At 31.1% G+C, this 12,229-nt stretch overlaps 1 long non-coding RNA gene across 2 annotated transcripts; it reads left to right on the plus strand.

Annotated features, from left to right (window-relative positions):
• Positions 1 to 996: 996 nt before the first annotated feature.
• Positions 997 to 3,926, plus strand: LOC129289775 (uncharacterized). Of its 2 annotated transcripts, none has more exons than XR_008588224.1 (3): positions 997 to 1,658; positions 2,333 to 2,401; positions 3,510 to 3,926. It is a non-coding gene; the product is annotated as an uncharacterized LOC129289775 (long non-coding RNA). The 2 variants fall into 2 exon arrangements; XR_008588225.1 differs by having other exon boundaries at positions 1,002 to 1,139.
• The last annotated feature ends 8,303 nt before the right edge of the window (positions 3,927 to 12,229 follow it).

A 12,229-nucleotide genomic window follows, 5' to 3' on the forward strand; every position in this document is an offset into this window, starting at 1 on the left:
ATCAATTGCATGTTCACTATGATAACTATATCCTTGGACAAACTATAGTGATTGGCCTAAATGTCCCTAGTCGGTCATCTATGAGGAATCATAAATGAAATAAAACTAGTATTATTTTGATTTATTATAGAGACATAAATCAAAGTCGAAAGCACTTGAAAAGTACAAGGTGTTGGACTGACCCATTATGAGAAAGTTGCATGGTACAAGTCATAAATTTATCTCATATATAACCATATCACTAAGCCCTTTGACTTGAGATCATCATGGATTCTTACATGATGACCACTGAACTTTAACTTGGTCAAATGTCACCTTTGACCGGGCGATCATAAAGGCTATAATTGAGTTTAATGATATCATGTAGAGGAATATGAGCAATCAAGATGGAATTTGTCCCTCATGTTAATTGAGAGATGTTACTGGGCCTCTCAATGAGTAAAACTGAAAAAATATATGGCTATACTACACTGTAAAGGATAATGACAATTACATGTCTCACAGTTGACTGAAATATCACGTGACAAAAGGGATGTGATATGGTTATATGAAAGGTTGCATCAGATTATCAATCCCCATATGAATTAGATAGTTGCAATATCTTGCTAGAGGTCACTTGTGACTTGTGGGCTAATAGCATAATTAGCCTATTGACAATTTCATATAGGTTGTAACGACCAAAATAATAATAATAATAATAATAATAATAATAAATCTCCTGATTTATATTTTCTTTAAATTATTTTTATGAAAAATGAAAGGGTTAGTTATTGAAATTTATGCTAATAGCTTACTTGAAGGTTAAAAGTTTTAATTTTTGTTCATAATAAATTAATTTTAATTATTTTAAAATTATAGGAAAGTCACCAAAGTAATTGTGTCTTTTATGTTATTAGAAGAAATTTTGGGCCTTCTTTTGTAATTTTTGCAATTTCATAAAAGATCATATTTATATTCTCTGTTTCGGTCAACATGGAGGCACCGCCTCATTTTTTCCCTTCTCCTTCGGCACTTTCGAACTCTCCAGACCTGGAGAGAGAGCTCGTTCATACTCTTCGTTCTCCATCTATCCTCCTCAACGGATCAGCTCGTGTGGACAGGTGCATGAGATCCGTCTGCAGCTGCCGTGAAGCCTTGCCGTGAGTTCTTCCCCTGTTTGTTGTTTGTTTGCTGTTCATCTGTGTCCCTGTTTGTTCTTTTTTTTTGGGTGTTGCTGGACGTCATTCTCCCTTGTCGGTCTCAAAATAATTTCGTAAAAATGGCAAGTTCATTCGCCTATTCATCTCCTTCCGTCCAAACTGCTATGACTTAGTGTATGAGGTTCCTTTCTTCTTCCCCTGTTCAACACGGCAGATTCATCCTTCTCCCTTTCATGTTCTATACTAATCGATTGAAGCGAGTGCTGTGGTTTGGGTAACGGGTTCTTGGTCACTCACTCTGCTGTCAGCCTTCGCATCCTTCTCTGTTATTGGGGGTTTTGTCAAACTCACAGCTTCCTTCATTTTGCTTGCGGCAATCGAAGACCATGAGTGGCAAGAAACTTCCTCCTTAATTTCCCTCTGTCTGTGTGTTGCTTCGTGGTTGCTGCCATGGTTTCATGATTTTCTTTTCCCAGCTCCTGTCGATTTTTTCCCATTTCTGTCGTCGGTGGTTCTAAGGTGAGAAGCTTCAGTCCTTCTTCTTGTTGCTGTGTGCGCGTACTGTAGGTTAAATTATGGAAATTTCCTTTTCTTTTCTTCAATCGTATGAAATGTGGTGATAGGAATTAGGAATTCTTTGTGCTTGAGATTGATTTTTCTTTTAAGGAATATATATTTGGAAAGCTGAAGTATGATTTAAATATCTCTATTATAAAGTTGTAGGAGTTGGAATAGAAGGAGAAGGAATTTGGTTTGAGTTTCAAAATTAACGTACAAGAGTTGCTTGGCAAAATGTTTGTTAGAAGAAGTTTTGCTTGATTTTATATTTCCTGATATTTCATGAATTCTTGTGAAAAGTATGTCAGTGTGGGTGTCATTAATTTATGGACTAAATTCAAGATTTGCTAAAGAATTTTTATTGTGAAATTTTCTTGTAATTAGGTGAATTCTTGAGCGTGGATGGTTGTTGATAAATTGTGTGATAAGAGATTTGAATGTCACAAAGCCCTTTTGAGGGGTTTGGGAAACTAACTATGTTCATAAAGAAACTCTAGTATAAATTTTGATTCTGAAACTTTAAATCTATAATCGTTATATACATAAACACACACACACACACACACATGTGTTAATGTTAGAAGAGAGTTTTGAGCATTGTTAGAAGTTTATTAAGACTCTACTATATTATATAGGGAGTTTGGAAGGAGAGGAAATCGATTAGTGCGGTAAGAGGAGAACTTTGTGCCTTGAGAAAATTGGAGGTAAGTGGATAGCGTCCCAACTGATATTTCATTAAAATCTCTTTTATTCAAATATTATATTTTTATGCAAATTCTTCTTACGACAACAATGCGATTATTGGATATTTATTGATTAACATTGCTTTATTTTAAGAAATTAGATTTATCAAATTTGAAATGTTATTTGATCAATTAAATTAAGTTTGGACTTTGATTATGAGATTTTTATTTTATCAAACATTGGATTGATATGGAGAATGATTTTTGCGAGTTCAACTTTGAAAATTTTTGATTATTCGATAAATGCAAGCATGAGTATTGGATATGAAGTTTTATTCTGGCAAGGTTTAATGCTTAAAAGTATTCATGCGAGTTTGATTTTGAGAACGAGAACTATATCTTGAAAGTGATGATTTTCTCGCATGTTTGAAAATGGTTTTAAAAAAGGGACTTTATACAAAACACTGGTTGCTAACGGCAGTTCCGTTAGCCCTTGGCGCGCCATGGTACACCTAGCTAGCAGGGTATGTATAGGAGGTGCTAGCCCCGTGCGATGGCCAACGCACGTGGAACGGAGGGATGGTTATTCGTGAGCATTGTACTCACGTTTGTTTCGTGGCTTCAAGCCGCGTTTGGTTAGTATTACCCTCGTGGACTAGGTGTCCACGTTTGTTTCGTGGCTTTGGCTGCGTTTGGTTACTTACCCTCGTGGATTGTGTGTCCATATTTGTCTTCGTGGCAAAAGCCGCGTTTGGTTATTTACTCTCGTGGACTATGTGTCCACGTTTGTTAATTGTTCTGATAAGTCCCTATAATTATGAATATGATTATTTGGTGATTTTATATCTCATTGATTTTTATTTAGTAATTTATTTACAAGTATTTATTTCATTTATGTGACTTCTAAAAAAAAAAAATCAAGTGATATTACCATTTGCTATGATAGTTCAATGGTTTAAGATTTTATTCAAAATTTTATAGAGCTATTTTATTTTGAAGTTTATACATTTTTTTTTATGGAAATTGTTGTCTCCTTAATCTACATGGTTATTTTAAACTTTTCTTTTTATTCATGTTAAATTATTTATTGTTGGGACGTTATTCGCTGGAAATTTATTTTTGGTCTCAGATAGCATAATTGACGCTGTACGTCTTGCTTACTAATGATGGATGTTTGCGGAACAGAATGAAGGCTTGTTCTGTAAATATATCTTATTGATATAAATATGAAATTTATGTATTATGTCATGAGATACATGATTAGGTGCTCCACATAACTTATAATTAGAGTTCTTAGTTTATTATACATTTTGTCTGCTGGCGGGAACGAGCCGAGCTCCTGATTGATATAATGTTTAAAGAAAATTTTTGTGATACATAACTTTTGGGAGATTCTATTTATAGAGGAGGTTTTGTCAAAATTTTTACAAAATGTTGAAATAATTAGTATAATGATTAGTATCAATAGTATTAAAATGTTAGTGTAAAACTGAGTACATTTAATTAAAGGAAATAAACCTTGAATTTGTGGCTTACGGGATGTATAATGTGATTCACATCCTGTGCCGGTCACCTCTATTTTTGGGGCGTGACATAGGTCTACAGAGTTACACACAAGAATAGCCTAACTTGAGCTATAATATTTAAGTTCATTGAATCTAGAATATGTCTTACATTCAATGAATGTAATACAGGGTGAATGAATTATATATATATATATGAATACAAAATTTAAAATATAATTTCATATATATATATTTGAAATATGTATATTCATGTGTGTGTATTTGATATATGAAATTAAATATAGATATATATAATATATTTTTGAAATATATATGTGTGTGTGTGTGTGTATTCGTGTATATATATAATAATATGTATATGTGATATATATATATATATATTGTATTGCATTATATTGTGTTAATTTTAAATTTAATTTTATGTGATAGATTAAATTTAACAACTAACATGATACAAGAGAATATCATATCAGTTCTCTAGTTTAAATTTATAACATAAATTCAAATTAAATATAATATTATAGATTTTATTTATGAAATAAATTTAATATAATATTTTCGTTGGCTCATTAAAGGAAGATTAAGACCCTAATCTATATAAATGATAAATAAGGGGATATGCTTCATTTGAGAGAGCTAGACAAGTTTTAACGGCTAAACACTATGAAAGCTATGAAACACCCTAAAGAAAAGAAAACCAATGTTCAAAGATAAACGGACATTGAGAGCACTAGCACACTCTTTGAGTTAAAGAGCTGTTTATGTGAATAACGATAGAAGGAGAAGATCTATGTTGTTGGCTCCTAAAATCTAAACTATTGAAGAGAACGCACGTGAAGCACGAAATAAAAAGATATCTCTTCTTCCTAATTTGACTTAAATGAGTTCGTTTAGCCCATATCGGGGTAGGATTTAAAATTTTAATCTTTCGTTGCGCCTTCCTGTTCAACAACCAGATAGCCTAATCATTTTACTTGCTTGTTAGATTGTTCATAAGTTTTGTGAAAATGAATGTGATATTTGAAATGTATGTATGCATGTATGCATGTAAAGGCTTGAGAAAAGAATTTATAGATTATGTTAAGATTAATCATAAGTATGGTTTGTAATGGAAATGTATGTATGTGTGCTAAAATGATGCATATTAAACTTGTACATTATTATGGAATGATCAAGTTATGAGAGGGTAGCAGTTCACCCTAAAGAGTTAGCATAAATTCATATAGCATACCAATTGTAAAGGAAATTCAGCTTGAATTCCTTTATCAAAAGATTTCCTTGTTACTTTGCTAGTTAGATAGTGCTCACACGAGTACATTTCCTATTTTAATTTGGACAATCCCTAGAAAACCTTATTTTGCTAGTATGATCATTCTCACTTAACCAATATATCCTAGCCTTGCATGCTAAATATCATAATTTAAAACATTTGAAATAATGAAGAATGAACTTGAACTATTATATTAATTCTCCAAAACAAAGAAATCATTTGAAAAATATCCAGAACTAGCACAATTTGTTCCATTTAAAACCACAATAAAGTCATGGAGAAAGGCATTTCTTTAGCATTTAGCTAAAGAAATAACAAATATTAGATTTCTCTAAATCTCTAGTGCATAGAGTATGTAAAGTCCCATTCAATTTGGACTTTACCATTCCAATTACAAATATCATGATACAATCACAATAACATATCAAAGTAACAGCCCTCAATTCATTTTCAAAATGTAGGACCCAACTTCATAAAATATATTTCAAACAAGAGGGCTAACAGAAGTGCAAATGCAATTCTATGACTTAATGAAACCCAACATCTTTCCTTTGGAAAAGGACCATACGCTGCAGCTCACACCACCATGCACCGCAGCATGTGGTATAGAACTATGACTCTATTCTTCTCTCTGCCATGTAACGTAGCGTGGCACAAATGCACCGTGACACATATGATAGCAAAATCTGCTATCATATGGCAGTTTAGAAGGTGAACTTTCATTGTGTACTATTTTCATATCCGAAGTCTGATCGAAGTAATTCAAGGGCCGACATGAAACTTACAACATAATCTATCTAATGAGCCTTGGACTCAATCCGATGATCTAATCTAAAATTGGACACCTAAGTAAAGCTACTTTTTTAAAAAAAAAAAACTCACCTTAAATGCTCAATTCTCATTCCTTGTCTTATTTGACCACTTCACCTAGTATTGCATATTCTGAACACGTAATTGATCCTAAATTTTAGATGGTTGTAAGTTGAGATAAGAACATCCTATTGAAGCAAATTAGGATTCCTGAGAAAGATATATTCATGTACTATCTACTATTAAAATTTCAAAGTCATTGTAGTCCATTTATTCTAGAAAAATCATAAAATATCATATCTGATACAACAATTACAGAACTATTTTATGACAGCTTTTCAAACCAAATTCAAAAATTTATAAAATATTATACAGAGATCTAAAAATTTCCATACTTAAGTGCACAAGACTACTACATATCCTATAAGTTCATGCAAAATTTCAGCTCCAAATTCAACCTTTAAGACCTTTTACTAAAGTCATACTCTTTATTGCTAATTTGGTTCTATTTTGAAAAATCAAATGCTTGAACTTGTATTCTTTTGAAATTCTTCATCATGAATATATTTCTAACCATTCATATAACATGTAAATCTAGTTCAATATTTAATATTATCCTTATAAATCAAAATGACCAATTAGACTTGCATTAACAAACATCAAATCATATATATATAAAACAATATTAAACCATATAATTTCTTGTTCCTCTTCAAGCTATAACTCAAGTTTTTCATCACATGGAATTTCAAATCTTATTAATAATCTCATTTTCAAGGAAAAAAAACTATAGTAGAATACTTGAAAAAAAAAAAGTTGCGTGCTCTCCAAAATATATCAATATTTTTCTTCATGATTTTAACATAGAACAACACAAGTTTATGCCAATTTGAAGGTTAATCTTAATAACTTTTCTTTTTACATAAACTAGAACAAACAATACATAAATAGCACAGAAAAATGATCTATAGCAACCACAACAATGTTGCATCAATATGTCTCTTCCTTCATGAATTGGACCACTTCATTTGCTACCAATATTTGTCTAAGCCATGCAAGTCATTCATAGAATCAAAGATCTCTCAAACGTGATATGTTCATGGTCAAATACTATGCAATTTGTTGGAATTCCTATAATGTAGCAAGCATGAGCATTATTTCAACAAAAATACAACTCTTTCAATTCATATAAACAAGAATAAAGTGCATTTCCTTACAAGCATCAATTGCAAGATGATCTACACTATTAACCCTCCTAGGTTATAGTAGGGATGTCAACCACAATCCATACTAAGAGGTCACCTATTAGTAAGCTAGAGCATTCAATCTTATAAGCCTAGATAGGCATCTCAAAAAAATCTTAATTTCCACAATCAAATAATTGCAAGACCAATAAATTATTTCTCTTCAATAGTTTATTTGTATCCCATAGTTAGGCTTCTTTGCACTGAGCTAATTGAGAAAGATTCACTGCCTCTGATGAATAAATGAGGCAGATCACTCTCAAGCATAGAATGACATTTACAACAAACACACTAAATGTAAAGCCTATCTATATAGAAATTAATATATCCTTTAGAGAAAAGAATAAAATGCTAGAAAATCATGGTGTAGTTGCATAAAAATACTGACAGCTTATTCTTTAAACAGATAATGTATCTGCAATCTAGCACCTAGCAAATTATTGAGTATGATAAAGTAAACTTGTTTTATAAGAGCTTATTCATACTAGGAATCTTGACACTAGGTTCAGTACATATTCTCTATCAAAAACCCTCTTGCCACATATCCTTCTACTTTATATTCAGCATCAAGGAGAAATTAATATATCCTTTAGAGAAAAGAATAAAATGCTAGAAAATCATGGTGTAGTTGTAGAAAAATACTAACAGCTTATTCTTTAAACAGATAATGTAGCTAGCAATCTAGCACCTAGCAAATTATTAAGTATGATAAAGTAAACTTGTTTCAAATTCAACCTATAAGAGCTTATTCATACCAAGAATCTTGACACCAGGTTGAGTACATATGCTGTATCAAAAACCGTCTTGCTACATATCCTTCTACTTTATACTCAGGATCAAGGAGACATTTTCACTAAACAAGGAAACATAATACATGTTCAATTTAATAGACAGGACTGGTATGCAATAAACATAATTCATAAGGAGAAGAAAGACATAGCAAAACTCCTAAAAGGCCTTCAATGATGTCTCAATCATGATTATTCTCGAGTTCATAATGACAATTGAGATCTCAATAAAGAATCATTGCTCCATATAGTTATAAGAAACCTAGGCTTTAATACCAATTTGTCATGCTTAAAAAATTAGACATGACTGGCACGTGATATATATACAAACATACATCTCTTAAGCCCTGATCAAGAAAATTTTACCCTAATAGTTTGATTCATTTGAAATAAGATGGAAAGTCATTGTAACATTTTCATATAAACAAAAGATTCCTAAACTTCTTTGTTAAAATTTTAGCAAAACCTCTCCTATAAAGAGGACCTTTTGAAATCTTTTCAGCATTACTATACAGTCTAAATCAGGAATGTAGAGCTCTGCTCCATCACCACAAACAGCCAAATAGATCACAGATCAAGATCTTATCTATAGTTAACATGGAGCACTTAATCATAATTTCAAAATATAACACATAATTAAACATTTACATCAAAAGGAAGGTGTCCTCAAATGATCTTCTAATCAATTTAACAATGAGCGCCTTAGAGGTCAATAGAAGAAATATTGTTAGCTATGTTATTTAAGATCAAAAATATTTTTAGTGAATAACGTTCCAATTTATAGTTGAAAGAAATAATGGAAACTAACATCAATGATTCAATTATAAATTTACTAAAATAATTAATTGTAGTAATATAAACACATACTCATAAATGTCAATACCAACAACTATGTAAATGTGTAAATTATGAATATATGAATTCAATTAAAAATTATTAGAAATTCAAGTTCCACATTCAATTTCCTCATATGCTTAAACACCTCAAAATTTATGTTTCTCAATACAAAATCCATATACAGTAAAAATAACCATTTACTTTTCAAAATCAAACTTATGGAAGATAAGCATCAAAACTCTTTCTTTAGAAGGACTTAATTAGAACAATTAACAAGTATGAACACATAGTCCATAAGGGTGAATAACTGACAAGCATGAATACACAGTCCATGAAGCTAAATAATCAATAAGCGTAGCTTGAAGCCACGAAAACAAGTGCGAGCATAAAACTCATGAAATCAAGCACATGCACATGGCCTGTGAAAACAAGTGTGAGTAATATGCTCACTAATAATAATTCCTCAATTCCACATATATTGGCCATCATATAGAGCTAGCACCTCCTAAGCACCCTACTAATTGAGTATACTATGGATCTCTAAAGGCTAACGAAACTGCTATTAGCAACCACTGTTCTGATGCAATCCCACAATTTAAATAAAACATGTCTAAGTTTTATAAAATCAACTTATTATCTCTTTTCAACATTATTTTGTTATCATAGTTAATGTAAATGAATTCATATGTAATTATTCCATGCATGAATAATGATAAAACAAACATTATCAAATATTGTAAATTTTTTCATATATTTGCTTGAGGAATAAATTTAACTCCTTTCAATATAATCACTGCAAAACAATATCTTCAATGCCATCTCGCATGTGAACCATAATAAAATGTTCACTTTTCAGACCATAAGATCAATTGATGTTAACATCATGAATTGTGAACATTCATTCAAAAACTAATTCCAATTCCTTTTGTAAATTTAATGTGATGCAAGAATTTCCAAATATAGTAATTGATAACAAAAATAAATCATAATATCAGTTAGGTATATTATATATGAACATGTTTAATCAAATTTTGAAGAAAAATAAATTTACTAATAATTAAGTCATTGGGCTACTCACTTACCTGCAATACTCTCAGGTATTAAAAGTCACTCCTTTTCATGCCTATCAAGTTTATCTTCCTCCAAACATCCTAAATGTTATATAATAAAATTTTAATACATTATCTATAAATTAAATAAATTCCCTTCCAACACTGGTATAATCAAAATCAACTTAAATAATTCCAAGTTCCCTAATGCTCCTCTATTTATATCCCAAAATTTCTCTATAAAATTTTAGCCATAGTTATTTATCCATTAGGATATGACTTTCTCTTATTCCTTGTGCCTAACACCTTAGTGTATCATTTTCCAAACTATTCAAACAAGCTTTTTAATCTCTAGTATCTTGTCTAACAAATTTCCAAACATTGATAACTAAATTCATCATATATTCCAAAAACCTTTAATTCCAATTCCAACTTTCCTTGTGGAGAATAATTACCTACCATATAGATTGTTTATTCAATGAAACAATAAAATTTTCTCCTTTCAAGCATTTGACTAAATGCCTTACATGCTTCAATATTTAAATTATAACGCCAAGCTCCTTTCTCTTCAAATCTTTTTTTCCCATTAATTTCCATCACATAGTACACATACATACATAAACAATATCTATACCATTTAAGTTTTAATATAAAGGTTCAACAACTAAAATCAAATTCTAATATATAATAAAATTATTATATTTCATTTCTCCATTCCAACTCTTCTACACATTCAAACAAACACCTTGTGTGCACAACCCTTAAACCATTAAATAAATCTGTTTTAGCTTTAATCTCTTAACCAACAAATTCCATGCATCCATAATTAAATTCATCATTTTTTCAATTCAATTTTCCTATCAAAAATCAATTTAAGCTTAGAGAAATTCAATTCCAAATAGTGTATTTACAGTTGAATAGGTGAATAAGTAGGACCAATATATATATATATATATCTAACAAGACCATAAGCGATGAAGAAAGAAAAAAATGAAATGAAATAAAGGACCAAGGCCAGTTAAAATCATATGCACATAGGTATAACAAGAAGAAGAGAAACTTAAGCTTACACAATCAGCATTCGTAAAGAAAAGGATAAATAAAGCTCTATCACCCTCACATTAAAAACAATAGTAAACAAAACGAAGAAGAAAGAACTCACATACCAAGTGGAAACTGATAGCAATGATGAACCATGTTCCTTTACACGCGCACACTGACATCAGAATGAAGAATGATAAAGGATTAAAGCCACCAACTCTAGCTTGTAGTAGCATCGAACAGAACCAAAGCGAAAATTGCAAATAGGACATGGAAAAGGAAGAAGGATGTCTAAAACACCCCACACCATGCAACATCCTAAAAATTAATCTCCTAATAATCAACCTAATTAAGGGAAATTAAGTAAGATTTATGTGGTGTGTAATTATAGAGAGTTAACAGATGTTTTGGATTGTGATTTTAGCCCTAAGATTGAGCCTGATGTGAATTCGAGCAACTTGGGCTTTTAAAGTAGAGAAAAACTTAGAGAAAAGCCTCTGTGTCATATGCTGTAGTACGCGCGTGGTGTATCATGGCACACAAGGCCAGAAGACACAAAATAACCTTCTTCGTACCACATGCAATGATGTGTGAGGACAGGCATCATCAATTATGATACAATTTTTGCAAAAATAAGCTTTAAAATAGAGGAAAAATTAGAAGAGAAAGAAAAAAGAGCACGAGAAGAAGCAAGGAGCTCTGCTAGGGTTTATTTCTAGAGGAAGATTAAAGAATTTTGAAGCCACTAAATCCTAAGGATAAGTCCCTAGCTTATTCTTCTTCCTTCCTAACCCATTTTCTTAAAGCTTTTAGTTAAGGTTTGATCATGGGAGTTGATTTTCTATCTATATAGGTAATAGGTTCAAATCCATTGATTCAAGTAGAGTTAATGTGAGTTGTTTTAAATATTTAAACTATAAATTATGGGCATACACATTAATGGTGGTTGGGAGTCATTAATATCCGAAAATAGGTGATAAATGTGGAGTTATGAGGGTTGTTATGACATTAGTGACCCTATATGAGTTTGATAATTGTTAGTTGGAAGTGTTAGAAGCTATTAAACCTAATTGGTAGGCCTAAATGTGAGAAGTAAAAGCATTGGGAATTCTAGAAATTGAAATATGAGAGATGAAAATGTGTTTTCAGTAATGTTAATTGAGTTTGGACTTGATTAACTATAGATTAATCATCCAACTACCATATTTGGCATGGAAAACAAGTATGGAAGCATATATTAAGGGGTAAACTTTTGACCTTCTAAAGGTTTCAAGTAATCGAGGA

Source organism: Prosopis cineraria, unplaced genomic scaffold, assembly GCF_029017545.1.
Source record: "Prosopis cineraria cultivar Desert tree isolate PC_DT_omini unplaced genomic scaffold, ASM2901754v1 PC13, whole genome shotgun sequence".
Lineage (NCBI taxonomy): Eukaryota > Viridiplantae > Streptophyta > Magnoliopsida > Fabales > Fabaceae > Prosopis > Prosopis cineraria.